Source organism: Coregonus clupeaformis, chromosome 26 (genome assembly GCF_020615455.1).
Source record: "Coregonus clupeaformis isolate EN_2021a chromosome 26, ASM2061545v1, whole genome shotgun sequence".
In the NCBI taxonomy this organism is placed as follows: Eukaryota; Metazoa; Chordata; class Actinopteri; order Salmoniformes; family Salmonidae; genus Coregonus; species Coregonus clupeaformis.
In genome coordinates this window covers 25,267,840-25,284,053 of record NC_059217.1, presented here as the reverse complement: position 1 = coordinate 25,284,053, position 16,214 = coordinate 25,267,840, and positions in this window count along the sequence as shown.

The window sequence follows — 16,214 nt, the reverse complement described above, 5'->3', positions numbered from 1 at the left end:
CACCGCCCGGGACCAATGGGATCCTCGGACAAGCCTCAAATGGGCGGAAGAATTCTGCTTGTGAGAGCAGGTGTGCAGTGAGAAGAAGGAAGAAGTGGTGACGAGACAGAATGCCACCAGAAAGGCGGGACCTTCTTTAGGATAGTATCAATAAATACAGGCTTGCTTTGCTCGTAGCATTGTCTCTCTGTCAGTATAACTGAAAGGGTAAAACGTTGGTCACTTGAAAATGACAATATGCTTTGATAGACTTTGCACTAGTCAGGTATGCCAAATCAGTCTTCAGAGACGTGAAATGTGACATTGAGCAACCGTTAGCCTATAGGCCAACTAGTCTATACAGCCGAATCCATAGCCTACCTGCTCTGATATGACAGAGATATGAAATTAATCAGTTTCCTCATATTGTCAACGATTTGACAATTAGCCTGTCTGTAAATTGCATGTGGGTAAATGTTTTTATCTGCTCTAAACCTTCAGGCAAAGAAAGTCCTATTTATTAGGATACGAGTTGTTGAATCTGGTTGCCGATAGCATACAAAAAGACATCGATGGTGTGTAGGCTAAAACAGCATATTAATTACATTTTGTTGATTGGACAAAATCGCAATATTTGTGTCTGATCTCTATGAATAGGATGTAACCTGACTGTAATGAAGACCTGTTGTCAGAGAGCCTTGACAGGTATTAGAAGTCCAAGCACAATCCTTCTGACAGTGTTCATTTCAATTCCGCGTTTGAGAGACTGCTCTCGGATAAAATATTCCCTCCGGAGAGTTCTTAGTTCAAGCTAGATGAACTCAATCTTCGCTTCCAATTTTCTTCAAGCATAAAATAAAATGCACGGTGTTTGCTCCGTCCGCGTCCCACGCGTTCAGATAAACAATAGCCTACAGTCCTATTTTACTCAGGTTGAACGAAATTGTACAAGCAGCCGACCATCTGAATCTCGGAATATCTGAATACAAAATAACTAGCATGTAGGCAGGTTTATGTCTGCTATTACCCTAACCCGTACCACCATTACTACTATAACAACAAGTGTTTACAATAATGATCATGAACATTGAACATTTGTAACATTAAAATAATATATTTAGCCTATTAATCATAATTGAATTAGGTAATTACAATATATAAAAAATAACACCAATAATAATAATAATAATAATAATAGCCTATATTATCAACATCATTTTGATAATGAGCACAATAACTGTACAATATTTTGTCCCGATACAACAATTACGAAAGATTATAATATATATTTGGGGCATAAGTAATATATGTTTTTTTCTATTCACCTTGCGTCCACCATAGCCTGTGTCATTTCAAGTGAATCGGAATAAAACGGACAAAACCTTATATCTAATTACAGCTAAATTACTGCCATCATTATCTCGTTACTTGGTGGATATTCACTTAAATTGGACTAAAATACCCCTCTCAAAAACATGTTTTAACCACCTTTGGTGTTTATCTAAAATCAACTAAAACATCCATCGTTATTGGATTTAAACACACTTACAATTTCTGGATGCAAAAAGATAAAGGGAGTCAATTCCAAAGGGTATTGTGTCGACCCAAAAGGCGGCTTATACAGCTATTGTTGGTAAGCTTAACACTATCCTGCCCCTAAAGGTACACGAACAGTCACGTGTTTCTATATACCTGTCTCTGATATTTTCTTTCGTTTTCTGTTTTTGTACAACTACAAACTCGTTTCCGCAGCTGTAAAAAAAACATAAACACATCAATATCAATACTAGCCTACTACCCACAAGACTCAAATCAGTTGGCCCATCACTTGCAGACTGACAATATAGGCCTACTAGGTTATAGTTGAACCAATGTCTAAAAAGGAGAAGATATTCGGTTAAATGTGCATAATGGTGATATGATATTTCAGCGAAAGCTGATTGTAATACACATTGTAATACTAAAGGGCCTACAAACCACAAAAGCCGTTGTGTGTTTAATGTTTGAAATGTAGTTTAGTCAAATGAAAACACTCATCAAGTTGATTAAATGGGAGCAGCAGGGATATTCTGGGAATAGGCTACTCCCCACACCAGCCCCACAAGCGCTAAACCCGCCTTCACGTCTTTATGCCAGGTGTCCCAGTTACACCCACCACCCTCCATCCATCCTCTCATCCAGGCCGGTGTGGCAAGGGAATCATCCCTTCGTACACTTTCATTTTCATTACACTTTTCCCCCAAGATTATTCAATTACTCTGATTGTCGAGTGTATTGAAAACATGCATTTGACTTTTAAATACAGTGTGGAGAAAATGTCCTTACTTAGACTGTCAACATTGGGTCATACAATTAGATTAGTTGATGGATGTAGGCCTACAGTGGATAAAGGTACATTTGATAGAAACTGAGGGACAAAATTAGGATGTTATTTATTTTATTCATATACATTGCCTAGTAACGAAAATAAAAAGAGCCAGAAAAAATATATAATAAAGCAAACGATCAAACTATCTCGAGTGAAATAGAACTATTGAAATAGTATAAACTGCTGAATTTGAGTAAACGAGTGTTTGATCCCCTGCTAGAACGTAGCCTACAAATGGTAGTGGGCTAGTGCACCTTCTCTTGTAGAATCAGATGAGCACCCCTTAGGACAATGAGTAAGCATGAAGCTATAACTCAAGTAAATGGCGATTTTTCTGCCACCGCTGTTGACCCAGTCACCTCTAATTAGATATAATATTTCAGTGTACGAGTTCATTGACATCTGCGATTAACAAATCCATCTTATAGGTAAAGCACAAGGACCAAGAGGTCTCAGAATACAACCATTCATTCTCACCACTGGACCGCTATTGTTCATAGGCTAACCAGGCCTTCCCCAATACCTTCTTGTAGATGTTAAACGTTTGCACCCAAAAGGCTAGCTAGCCATCATGATTACCTTCAACGAAATTAAGCGTAATCGATGCTTATTATTAAAACCAAGACACACTGAGGGAAGTGGTTTGGTGATTTACAATAAGAACAAATAACTTGAGGATCTAGGCTATTATCTTACTTGAAATACAGTTGGTAGTTGTGGGTCATTAACCAGGTTTCATCCAACCATTTCATGCGGATTAATTACCTGACGCATAAAAAAAGAACAGGCTGAACCTAACCTACATACACCGAAGTTGTATATAAACCCTGGATTGTTGATGCTATGTATTGACCATTGAGAGGCTTTGAAGCCACCGGTCGGCCATACTGGCACACCGCAGTAGGAGCAGTCCTCCATAGGAATGAATGGAATTCTACAAAATGACATGTATTTAAGTATTTTTGTTGTTGTAGTGGGGACAGTAACATTTGTACTCTCAAAAAAAATAATTGTAGGAAAATGTTTTACTATATTATTGAATTAAAAAAATGTATGTTTAGCTCACATAATATAATTTAAAAAATATGCATTAAGGTGTCTGTAATAGAATAAACGTGTCAAAAACGAATGTAGACATTTATAAATGCATTTCCATTGATTCAAACATATTTTTGGAGGAGGAGTACCAAGATGGCTGCGTGGTGGCTTCATTACAGCTCCCCCTGTTAGTCATCCAGGGGTTATACACATCATTGAAATACACATATGTTTTCCAGTAAGCCAGTAAATCAGTAACAAAACACATGCACGCACACACGGTTGAGAGAGCAGAACTGTAGAGTGTAGGCTATACCATCACTATAACCATCACTATAGGCAGCCAATATGCACACGAAAACAGTAAGTTGTGATTGGGAAAAACATTATTCAAAATATAAATAGAAAATCCAATGGTCTATTTATGCTCTCTATTGTATCTTCTTCGTAAAACAACAATAATATCCTGCTAAATAATTAGTAATAAGCTAAATTCAAGGATGAATAATATTTAATCTGTTGGAAATTGTGGTGAATTTATGCTTTTATTTCATTTGTACAATTTAATTTAGGATAGTATAACGATACACGTCACTCGTATTGAACCTGGAACCAAGCACCGTGTCTAGGAGAAATCTCGAAATCTCTCTCTTATGCTTATCCAGTTACTTTTGATAAGCCTACGTAGCCTACTTGGCACAGACACGAAAATCACAATGCATGGACCCAGAATTATCACTAAAGGCAGGGTTGTGTTAGAGACCACCTAAAGCGAGACCTATTCAAGATCAAGACTAGCGCAAATCGAGTCTGAGTAAAGACCAAGACCGGAGGGGTGGCGAGACAGAGTCAAGACCGAGACCTAGAGTGGGTCAAGGGGTCCGAGACCAAGTCAAGACCGACACCAGAAAAATGCGAGTCCAATTCAAGACCATGATTGTAATTTTGTCAAATCACCACCATAATAAGAGTTTAATGTCCAGTATTTCTGTGTTCATATTTCAGAACAACATATGGATTCTTTAGACATTCAGAATAGTGAAAAAATGCAACCTGAGGGAAAATAGAGCCACTCTACGAATTATTACTAACCCAAACACAGTGGGGAACAATGGGCCTTCTACACATTCAGAGAGGGGCTAAGGATTTATAAAATAATGATTATAATAATATAATGATAATGATATTATTATTTTAAATGATGTTCTGATTTAATCTCTTCAGTTTTTGTTGGAAAGGAAATGGTTAACTCTGAAGAGAAAACATTATCCAATGAGGATTTTTCTTTGCTGGTCTCTGGGGGATAAAGCTAGCTAGCTAAGTCAGCCATTGGCTAGGCCATCAGAAGCTTGATAAAGGCATCTGCCATTCAACTGCCATTCAACTGTCTTAGGGCAACATTTTGGAGTGGCAGTGGAATCAACCGATCACATTTTGACTTAATGGTTGGGACCGTTTTTACAAAAACGTATGGAAACTTCTGCCTTCTTCAAGGCCAACAGGTCACTGCGCAATAATGAGCAGTAGTTTTCGCAAGGTCTTGCTAGCTAGCTTTTGTTGTCGGCTAGTTTGCAGCAGCTGCAGCAGGTGTTATCAAAGAGCCTGTATTAGCTAATGTGTTAGCTTCTCCCTTTTCAAGAATAACTTTCAACAAGTAGTTAAGTTTCAAATGATCATCATCTGGTGAGTGGAACTGTTATTTATTGCAGAGGGCTTGCTGTTGTTAGCCATTTCTTTGAAAATAACTTATGTGTGTGAAACGTTGTTGCATTTAAAGTGGAACTGACAGCATTTTAGCAACATGAAATCTTATTAAAATCTGTTCATTACACCCCCACACTTTTTAATTTTTTATAAATCAATAGTGGGAAAGCGGCCTAATAGACAATGCAGTAAATAAAATCGAATAAAAACATCTGTCTTGTCCAGGACCAGAGTCTACACAGACCAGTGCGCTATAGCCAATCAGAGCTACAGTAGGCCTTTATACAAACAAACCATTTGCCACACAGGCCTGCCATCATTTACCTTGAACCTTACTGTGTGTTTACAGGCAGTTGCAATATTGCGACTTTAGATCATTAGAACTCATTCGCCAAAAGTGACAAAATACACCGGAATGGATTTCTGCAAATATGTAAACATAACTGGAGTCCTCTTACATTTGGGAACTTTACAGTCCTATTGATCAAACAACCATGAAAAAGTAGTCTCTCTCTCCCAAAGTTATGCACATCACCAACAACAAGATCAACAACTAATGCTAGCCAGAGCAAGATGAGCTAAAATCTAACGAAGGAACATTAGATAAACCCTCTCAAACTTTTTCAGCTAGTTGGCCGTCAAAATTGCACTGATAAACGATGGGGAATTGTAGCCTCCTTGTCCTTCTGCAGCTTGCCTGCCAATGCATGCTTGTCCCAACCAAGCACCCAAGCTAACTGGCTAAAGTTGGCTAGATTGCTAGCTAGCTACTTCCAGACACAAAAGACAGAACACCTCACTCTGACCATTTTACTCACTGTAGCAGAGCTGGTTAGGCTGTTTACATGTTATCTAGAGCGTTCTTGACTAACTATTACTTTTTTTGCCTACGTTTACTGACACCGGTCATATTCAGCAGGTGTTGCACATTCGTAAATTCATCAGTTGTTCTGCGCTCTGGCACACTCAGACGAGAGTGCTCTGAAATCGGAGTAGATAGCCAGAGTGAATTTTCGAATGCAAGAGATATGCTAACTGGATAACAGTCGTTCAAGTTCTTGCTAGCTAACCAAATGACCTCTGCATCTCTAGCTGTGTATAGCCACCGAAAAACGATATGAGGGGAAAAAGTCAGTCACTCACCCCCTCTTCCAGCTAACGTTAGGCTCTGTGTTTTTAGCTCGCTACATAAATAGATACGCTAGCCTATTAGCCACGTTATGACTGACTTGTGATCATTGCCCTTGCTGGTTTGATTGTATTGACATTCCCAGCGTTAGTTACATTCGTCTGTTTTTGTCCAGAATATTGAGTTATTGAAACTGAAACAGTGCATCCCGAATGGAGGCAGCAGACAATGTACCAGGCCAGCTGTGATTTACAACCTGATAGCAATATTTTTTTGGACTACCAAGAAATGTATTGGTCAATTATATTAATCATGCATTGAACTGCATTTGACTGATATTATGATTGTCTGTTTCCTTCATATCTGCAAATTAGTTAAAACGCTGTCAGTTCCACTTTAAACTTTAGGTCACTGGTTACTTTGTGTGCTAAACATGAAATGGGAAGTAAAATGTGTAAATTTCGAAAGAGAAATGTTTAATGGTTGTGTTTTTGTATTGTTAGGATTGGGACCTACTGGCTTATTATGTCCAAGTTTATGGACTGCCTATCCTTTAACACCATGCTGTGTGTGACTGCTGTCTTTCCATCGGCCCTATGCAGTGGTGTAGTGGTGTAGTGGTGTAGTGGTGCCTGGAGAAGTGGGTATACTCTAATTTTGCCAAGAAGTTCCCAAACGTCCCGCCCAGCGAAGGAAAGGCAACCTGTGTGAAAAATCCTATGTTTTTTAATTAATTTTCCTATTGATTTTTACAGTGGTGTAAAGTACTTAATTAAAAATACTTTAAAGTACTACTACTTTTTTGGGGTATCTGTACTTTACTTTACTATTTATATTTTTAACAACTTTTACTTTTACTTCACTACATTCCTAAAGAAAATAATGTACTTTTGACTGCATACATTTTCTCTGACACCCTAAAGTACTGTCACGTATACTCTCCCTCTGGCCTCTAGGTCACCAGGCTGCTCTTTAATACGCACACCTGTCACCATCGTTACGTGCACCAGCGCCTCATCAGACTCACCTGGACTCATCACATTTACATTTTAGTCATTTAGCAGACGCTCTTATCCAGAGCGACTTACAGTTTAGTGAGTGCATACATTATTTTTTATTTTTTCATACTGGCCCCCCGTGGGAATGGAACCCACAACCATGGCGTTGCAAACGCCATGCTCTACCAACTGAGCTACATCCCTGCCGGCCATTCCCTCCCCTACCCTGGGCCAATTGTGCGCCGCCCCATGGGTCTCCCGGTCGTGGCTGGCTACGACAGAGCCTGGATTCGAACCAGGATCTCTAGTGGCACAGCTAGCACTACGATGCAGTGCCTTAGACCACTGCGCCACTCGGGAGTCACCTTCCTGATTACCTCCCCTATACAGTGGGGAGAACAAGTATTTGATACACTGCCGATTTTGCAGGTTTTCCTACTTACAAAGCATGTAGAGGTCTGTCATTTTTATCATAGGTACACTTCAACTGTGAGAGACGGAATCTAAAACAAAAATCCAGAAAATCACATTGTATGATTTTTAAGTAATTAATTTGCATTTTATTGCATGACATACAGTGGGGGAAAAAAGTATTTAGTCAGCCACCAATTGTGCAAGTTCTCCCACTTAAAAAGATGAGAGAGGCCTGTAATTTTCATCATAGGTACACGTCAATTATGACAGACAAATTGAGAAAATAAATCCAGAAAATCACATTGTAGGATTTTTAATGAATTTATTTGCAAATTATGGTGGAAAATAAGTATTTGGTCACCTACAAACAAGCAAGATTTCTGGCTCTCACAGATCTGTAACTTCTTCTTTAAGAGGCTCCTCTGTCCTCCACTCGTTACCTGTATTAATGGCACCTGTTTGAACTTGTTATCAGTATAAAAGACACCTGTCCACAACCTCAAACAGTCACACTCCAAACTCCACTATGGCCAAGACCAAAGAGCTGTCAAAGGACACCAGAAACAAAATTGTAGACCAGCACCAGGCTGGGAATACTGAATCTGCAATAGGTAAGCAGCTTGGTTTGAAGAAATCAACTGTGGGAGCAATTATTAGGAAATGGAAGACATACAAGACCACTGATAATCTCCCTCGATCTGGGGGCTCCACGCAAGATCTCACCCGTGGGGTCAAAATGATCACAAGAACGGTGAGCAAAAATCCCAGAACCACACGGGGGGACCTAGTGAATGACCTGCAGAGAGCTGGGACCAAAGTAACAAAGCCTACCATCAGTAACACACTACGCCGCCAGGGACTCAAATCCTGCAGTGCGAGACGTGTCCCCCCTGCTTAAGCCAGTACATGTCCAGGCCCGTCTGAAGTTTGCTAGAGTGCATTTGGATGATCCAGAAGAGGATTGGGAGAATGTCATATGGTCAGATGAAACCAAAATATAACTTTTTGGTAAAAACTCAACTCGTCGTGTTTGGAGGACAAAGAATGCTGAGTTGCATCCAAAGAACACCATACCTACTGTGAAGCATGGGGGTGGAAACATCATGCTTTGGGGCTGTTTTTCTGCAAAGGGACCAGGACGACTGATCCGTGTAAAGGAAAGAATGAATGGGGCCATGTATCGTGAGATTTTGAGTGAAAACCTCCTTCCATCAGCAAGGGCATTGAAGATGAAACGTGGCTGGGTCTTTCAGCATGACAATGATCCCAAACACACCGCCCGGGCAACGAAGGAGTGGCTTCGTAAGAAGCATTTCAAGGTCCTGGAGTGGCCTAGCCAGTCTCCAGATCTCAACCCCATAGAAAATCTTTGGAGGGAGTTGAAAGTCCGTGTTGCCCAGCGACAGCCCCAAAACATCACTGCTCTAGAGGAGATCTGCATGGAGGAATGGGCCAAAATACCAGCAACAGTGTGTGAAAACCTTGTGAAGACTTACAGAAAACATTTGACCTGTGTCATTGCCAACAAAGGGTATATAACAAAGTATTGAGAAACTTTTGTTATTGACCAAATACTTATTTTCCACCATCATTTGCAAATAAATTCATTAACAATCCTACAATGTGATTTTCTGGATAATTTTTTTTCATTTTGTCTGTCATAGTTGACGTGTACCTATGATGAAAATTACAGGCCTCTCTCATCTTTTTAAGTGGGAGAACTTGCACAATTGGTGGCTGACTAAATACTTTTTTCCCCACTGTAAGTATTTGATCACCTACCAACCAGTAAGAATTCCGGCTCTCACAGACCTGTTAGTTTTTCTTTAAGAAGCCCTCCTGTTCTCCAGACAACTGTCCACACACTCAATCAAACAGACTCCAACTTCTCCACAATGGCCAAGACCAGAGAGCTGTGTAAGGACATCAGGGATAAAATTGTAGACCTGCACAAGGCTGGGATGGGCTACAGGACAATAGGCAAGCAGCTTGGTGAGAAGGCAACAACTGTTGGCGTAATTATTCGAAAATGGAAGAAGTTCAAGATGACGGTCAATCACCCTCGGTCTGGGGCTCCATGCAAGATCTCACCTCGTGGGGCATCAATGATCATGAGGAAGGTGAGGGATCAGCCCAGAACTACATGGCAGGACCTGGTCAATGACCTGAAGAGTGCTGGGACCACAGTCTCAAAGAAAACCATTAGTAACACCCTACGCCGTCATGGATTAAAATCCTGCAGCGCACGCAAGGTCCCCCTGCTCAAGCCAGTGCATGTCCAGGCCCGTCTGAAGTTTGCCAATGACCATCTGGATGATCCAGAGGAGGAATGGGAGAAGGTCATGTGGTCTGATGAGACAAAAATAGAGCTTTTTGGTCTAAACTCCACTCGCCGTGTTTGGAGGAAGAAGAAGGATGAGTACAACCCCAAGAACACCATCCCAACCGTGAAGCATGGAGTTGGAAACATAATTCTTTGGGTATGCTTTTCTGCAAAGGGGACAGGACGACTGCACCGTATTGAGGGGAGGATGGATGGGGCCATGTATCGCGAGATCTTGGCCAACAACCTCCTTCCCTCAGTAAGAGCATTGAAGATGGGTCGTGGCTGGGTCTTCCAGCATGACAACGACCCGAAACACACAGCCAGGGCAACTAAGGAGAGGCTCTGTAAGAAGCTTCTCAAGGTCCTGGAGTGGCCTAGCCAGTCTCCAGATCTCAACCCCATAGAAAATCTTTGGAGGGAGTTGAAAGTCCGTGTTGCCCAGCGACAGCCCCAAAACATCACTGCTCTAGAGGAGATCTGCATGGAGGAATGGGCCAAAATACCAGCAACAGTATGTGAAAACCTTGTGAAGACTTACAGAAAACGTTTGACCTGTGTCATTGCCAACAAAGGGTATATAACAAAGTATTGAGAAACTTTTGTTATTGACCAAATACTTATTTTCCACCATAATTAGCAAATAAATTCATAACAAATCCTACAATGTGATTTTCTGGATTTTTTTTCTCATTTTGTCTGTCATAGTTGACGTGTACCTATGATGAAAATTACAGGCCTCTCTCATCTTTTTAAGTGGGAGAACTTGCACAATTGGTGGCTGACTAAATACTTTTTTCCCCCCACTGTATCTTTCCTTTTACTCAAGTATTACAATTGGGTACTTTTTCCACCACTGGATTTTTCAGATTTTCACTCTCAAAACCAAACTTTTTTATTTTTTACCCCTTTTTCTCCCCAATTGGTAGTTACAGTCTTGTCCCGTCGCTGCAACTACAGTACGGACTCTGGAGAGGTGAAGGTCGAGAGCCATGCGTCCTCTGAAACACGACCCTGCCAAGCCGCACTGCTTCTTGACACACTGCTTGCTTAACCCAGAAGCCAGCCGCACCAATGTGTCGGAGGAAACACCATACAACTGGCGACCGTGTCAGCGTGCATGCGCCCAGCCCGCCACAGGAGTTGCTAGAGCGCGATGGGACAAGGACATCCCGGCAGGCCAAACCCTCCCCTAACCCGGACGACGCTGGGCCAATTGTGCGCCGCCTCATGGGTCTCCCGGTCGCGGCCGGCTGTGACACAGCCCGGGATCAAACCCGGATCTGTAGTGACGCTGCAGTGCCTTAGACCGCTGCGATGCAGTGCCTTAGACCGCTGCGATGCAGTGCCTTAGACCGCTGCGCCACTCGGGAGGCCCACACGTTTTGTTCCTATAGAAAAAATACCAACATTTGATGGTCTAAGTCCACAACAATGCTTAAACCATATCAACCTGATTGGTAAGGGCCTGGCTCCCCAGTGGGTGGGCCTCTGTACACCCAGGCTCATCCATGTCTACGCCCCTGATGCAAACAGCGCATGATGACAATTGTGCATCACAAATAGCCTACTAACCAACACTTCGGACTAAACCTTTTCAACACCTGGTTTGCATACCCATTGTTGCCTTAGATAGCATTTACTGGTAGATATTATAAGTTGACACGTCTTTCCTACCCTAACGGCTACCGATGTCATTCTTCTGTGAGCTGTTCCATGTCAAAATAATTTGAGAGCTGCACACTCTTGCTGCCTGCATGTGATATTCCGCTGAAAACTAGGCTACGTGTGCGGTTCGCATGTGACTTTATTTTACGTGCTTTGCGATTGTGTAGGCTAGTTTGTGCATGATTTCTCTATTGTACTACATAATTGATAAGTCGTATACCTCCACTACACTACTTTGATACGCAGCAGAAGGGATTAAGAAGTGAGTATACGCAATGCCCACTGGGAAACAGTGGGTACATACGGCTTATACATACCCTCCACTACACCACTGGCCCTTTGTGTTTTACAGAAAGTGCACTCTCCTACATGAGTGCGCTGGTATTACGGTTGCTGTCCTTTCATAATCACGAATCTGTGACACTGAAGGCCTATAAATTCGCCACTGCGCGAACATGTCAATAGATATAAATGCTGTATATGTTTGACCTGGCGAAGCGGTTTTATGCGCTGACTGAATGGAAGCTGATAATTATTTGTTTTTTTGCTTCGCTGGTCTCGGCTGGTCTCGGGAAGAAATTACGAGTCCTCACTGTCCGAGACCTAGTCAAGACCGAGTACAAATGTATCCGACACCGAGACAAGACCGAGACACTCAATATGTGGACCGAGACACTTAATACAACACTGACTATAGGTACAGGTTTGAACATCACATCAATTAATGAACTTCCTAAATGTAAAGGGAAACTTATGTGGCGGGTGACACTTTGCTTCTTGAAAGTCCAATATCTTGAAAACTTGACTGCTGTGACATGCAAAACATTTTGGGACAGTTTCAGTGGCCTGAGTGGATCTTCCCTTTAAGAGGCATAATAACCATAGGGAGCATCACTACCGCCCATCGTTTTGACAAAACACGTACAACGTCATTCAAACCTACCTACTCAGGTGGATTTCAGGCGTCATGTTAACTTCAGCATTACTCCTGCTGGACAGCGCTCAACCTAGCGCAAGCGGGGTAGGGTGGGGCTTTCTCTCTTCTTGTTTACCCCAGCTAGGGTCTTCTGTAAGCACGAGGAGAAAGCTGTAGCATTTTGCTAAAATCATTTTTTTCCGTTTCACAAAAAATAGTGACAAAAATAGAGAACCACCATGGCGGAGGCATCATGTCAGAACGCACTCCCCATTTCTTTGCCAGAAAAAGACACAGAGAAAGATAGGGGGACCTCAGGCGAGGGCAGGGAGAAAATGCAATGCACTTGGGAGCAAATTCTATTAGGGAATAGTTGTCTCCTGACAGGTCCTGTCCATTTAGGTAATTAGTAGAAGAGATTGTTTGAACAAACGAGCTGTATTCCACAGCGATCTGATTGACTACTATTCTGTTGCTTAGTAAGTTATATTTTCCATTTGATTTCATTATCTGTAGGCTAATGTAATCAATCAGTTTAGTTGTTATTATTAGACCACAACCAGAGGTAAGCTCTGTGCGTAACAAGAAGCCCTCATACAATGACTGACGTTCTGTGTTGTAATTTCTGATGACGTATTTAAAAAATAAAACTATAATCTGAATGGTGCCATTATATTATGTTACACCTGCGTAGGTAGGTTTGAATGACGTTGTACGTGTTTTGTCAAAACGAGGGGCAGTAGTGACGCTCCCTATGGTTATTATGCATATGTGTGGTTCTGTGTGTAACAAGACGCATACAAAAAAAAAAATGACCAAACTGAAGACTTAAAAAACAAACCTCACAAAAGTTTGTTTTGCAATAATGACTATCTACCTCCCCATATAACAGACCTACGTTTAATTTGAGAAGATTAAAAAGGTTTATATTTTGTATAAATGCTATAGGCCTATCAGAATATCCTTGTTGATAAATGAGAACACGTAGCCTTGACACTGATGATCTATAGTACATCTTGTAATACTTGGGAAACAGAAAATATACATCTTGTAATACTTGGGAAACAGAAAATATACCCTGTTGAGTGACAAGGCATGTGGGTGTTTGAGTGCATTATTAAACCAATGTGATTGACACATCTGGGAATTTGTCCAAGTTTATCATCCATGTACCCAATGTTAGGCAGACACTGAGGGTTACCAAACTTTCTGCCCCTTCAAGTTGGCATGGTCCCTATTTAAACTCCAAAAAGTAGAGAATAGTATCAGGGCCTGATTAGATTCTGAAATGTATTGATCAATTGTTCCTCCACTCCCCCCAACCCAGCCCACTCCTTTATCAAATAGCAGCCCACTAGGGTACACTGGAGATGGACTGCGAAATATAAAGCAACTGCTCCTAACATTGGCTGCTCTGGCAAAACACAAGTAGAGCTGTACATAAAAAAAAAGCCCTTCTTCCCTGCTTCTATTCTGTCAATCAACCTGCTCCCCTGGGTTGAGAAAAACCCACACACCAACAAGCAGCCCCATAAATAACAGTCACAGGAGAGTTGAAGGTCTGAGTGCAAACAGTAGAACTCCAGTCAGAGGGCTGTGGACTGAGATATATACATTCAGGTATAAAGCATCTATCTACACATCTTCAAACAACTCTTTATCATGCATTACTGAATAATTACACTGAATAATTATCCCAAGTGAAGTACACGTGAATATTAGTCTGCAGCACGCTGACAATGTAATTATTGTCAAATGGAATTATTGTAAAATGGATTCTGCTGTGTATGTATAGTCCATCCTCCCAAGTATGCATGGGTACACTGTTTTGACTGCTATAGCGATATCTGTGATATCTCCTTTACTCTCGTGGAGGTATGTATCCTCTGCTATGCCTGTTCCTGGGATGATCCGTTGGCCACGGTGGGGATGGGATTGTGAAGATGAGATGAGTGAGAGATGAGATGGGTCCAAGAGGAGGGGGTGGAGCCACAGCAGTAAAATTAGATGAATCTGACCCAGCTTGACTCCTATTTTAGGGGCAAATGTAAAAACGGGGTGAATGAGATGTGATAAGGGTATCATATATTAACCAATTTTTTCACTCCATTTTAAATTATTCACTCTGTTTCCACATGCTGGAGCTTTATGGTATTATTAAGGTCAGATAGAGATGACAGAAAATGTATCAAACCTGTCCTTCATTTTAATATCAACACATTGGTAGTAAACATGCAGGCTGTGAATACAGGAGGCCGACAATAAAACTGTGCATTGTCTAATTTATGGAAGACAACATCATACAGAGCAGCAAGGTGACGTTTTTGCCCTTGAGTTTCGAGCTTCCATAACATAACATTTTACATTCTGGTATAGTGCTGTAGACATTGCCAGACGACACAAACTGAATTCTTCCGCTGCTCTATCGTTCGCTACATACTTCAGTCTGAAACTGCCATCATTGAAGTCGTTTGTGGTGACATCATAATGAGGGGTGTTGTACAAAGCAAAGTCATCAGCGATTGGATAATCTCTAACCAATCAGAGTATCAAAGCCAATGCCATTTTTTAAAACGCCGCTTTACCCACGTGTGTTCTGGCTCTGGCCCAAAATATCTGTCTCTGGGACCAATCAAAATGGCTAGAATGTGTTTGAATTCTAGAAATTGTCGAGGAGGCACTCAGATCTAGACTCATTGCGGTAACCTAACGTAGCAGGCGCAAAAGAAACGCCTTAAACTAGATCCCCTATATACTGGTCTTGACGAGAAGAATAAAACATGTCGGAGGAGGTTCTCTTCTGCACTGTTCAACCAATCCAGTAAATGTGGAGGAGGAGTTAAGATGGAGTTAAGCGGAAGTCGTTCTCTTTCCATTTCCCCTGAAAACTGGAACATGCGGTAGTTGGGGACTGGGCAGAGGCTACATTGCGGAGAAGAAACTAATGTCCGTGGGCGTGGCGTAGCGTTTGGCCGGAGTAAGGAGTTTGGGTAGCCAGGCAACTACAGACACAGACCTCCCTGCCTGAGTCTCTCCACATTTTAGGATCAGTGCAAGGAGAGGCTTTCTCAGTTTCTAAAAGATGTTGGTATAAGAGTGTCCCTGTGTGATCTCAATTCATGAGCAGGGATATCAAGTGGATGGCTGAGAGTCTACGATTGGATTAGAAACCCTTGTCCGCACTTTTCACCTCCCATATTGGCAAAGCCAAAGACGTATATTGCACTGCAGCCAACTTCCTCATTAACTTGCATTAGTCTCAACCCACATAATACCCTGGGCTTCAGGGCTCAGAGCACCGGAGGGTAGCCATGAGCAGCAGGGAAGGGGTCAAAAAGCACCTTTACCGCTCACAATCCAATAGCAATGCATGTAAACAAATAAACAAGTAAATTGAGAAGGATAAGTAGGTAAGTTGTAACAAAGCAAGTGATAAAGCAAGTAAATAAGTACTGTTTACAAGTTTGTGTATGTCATCATTCTTATTCCAGTTTGACGAGCCAAAGAAAGAGAACTCGATCAGCGATAAACCTCTCTGGAATGAGTTATATAGATGATACATCGGAGGCAATCAGTAAAATGTCTAAACCTTGCAGTAATTTCAGCATGACAAACTATGCTTTTCTCAGTCCATTCTACAGATCATAAACTGTCATTTGGCTTAATTCAGAATTCTG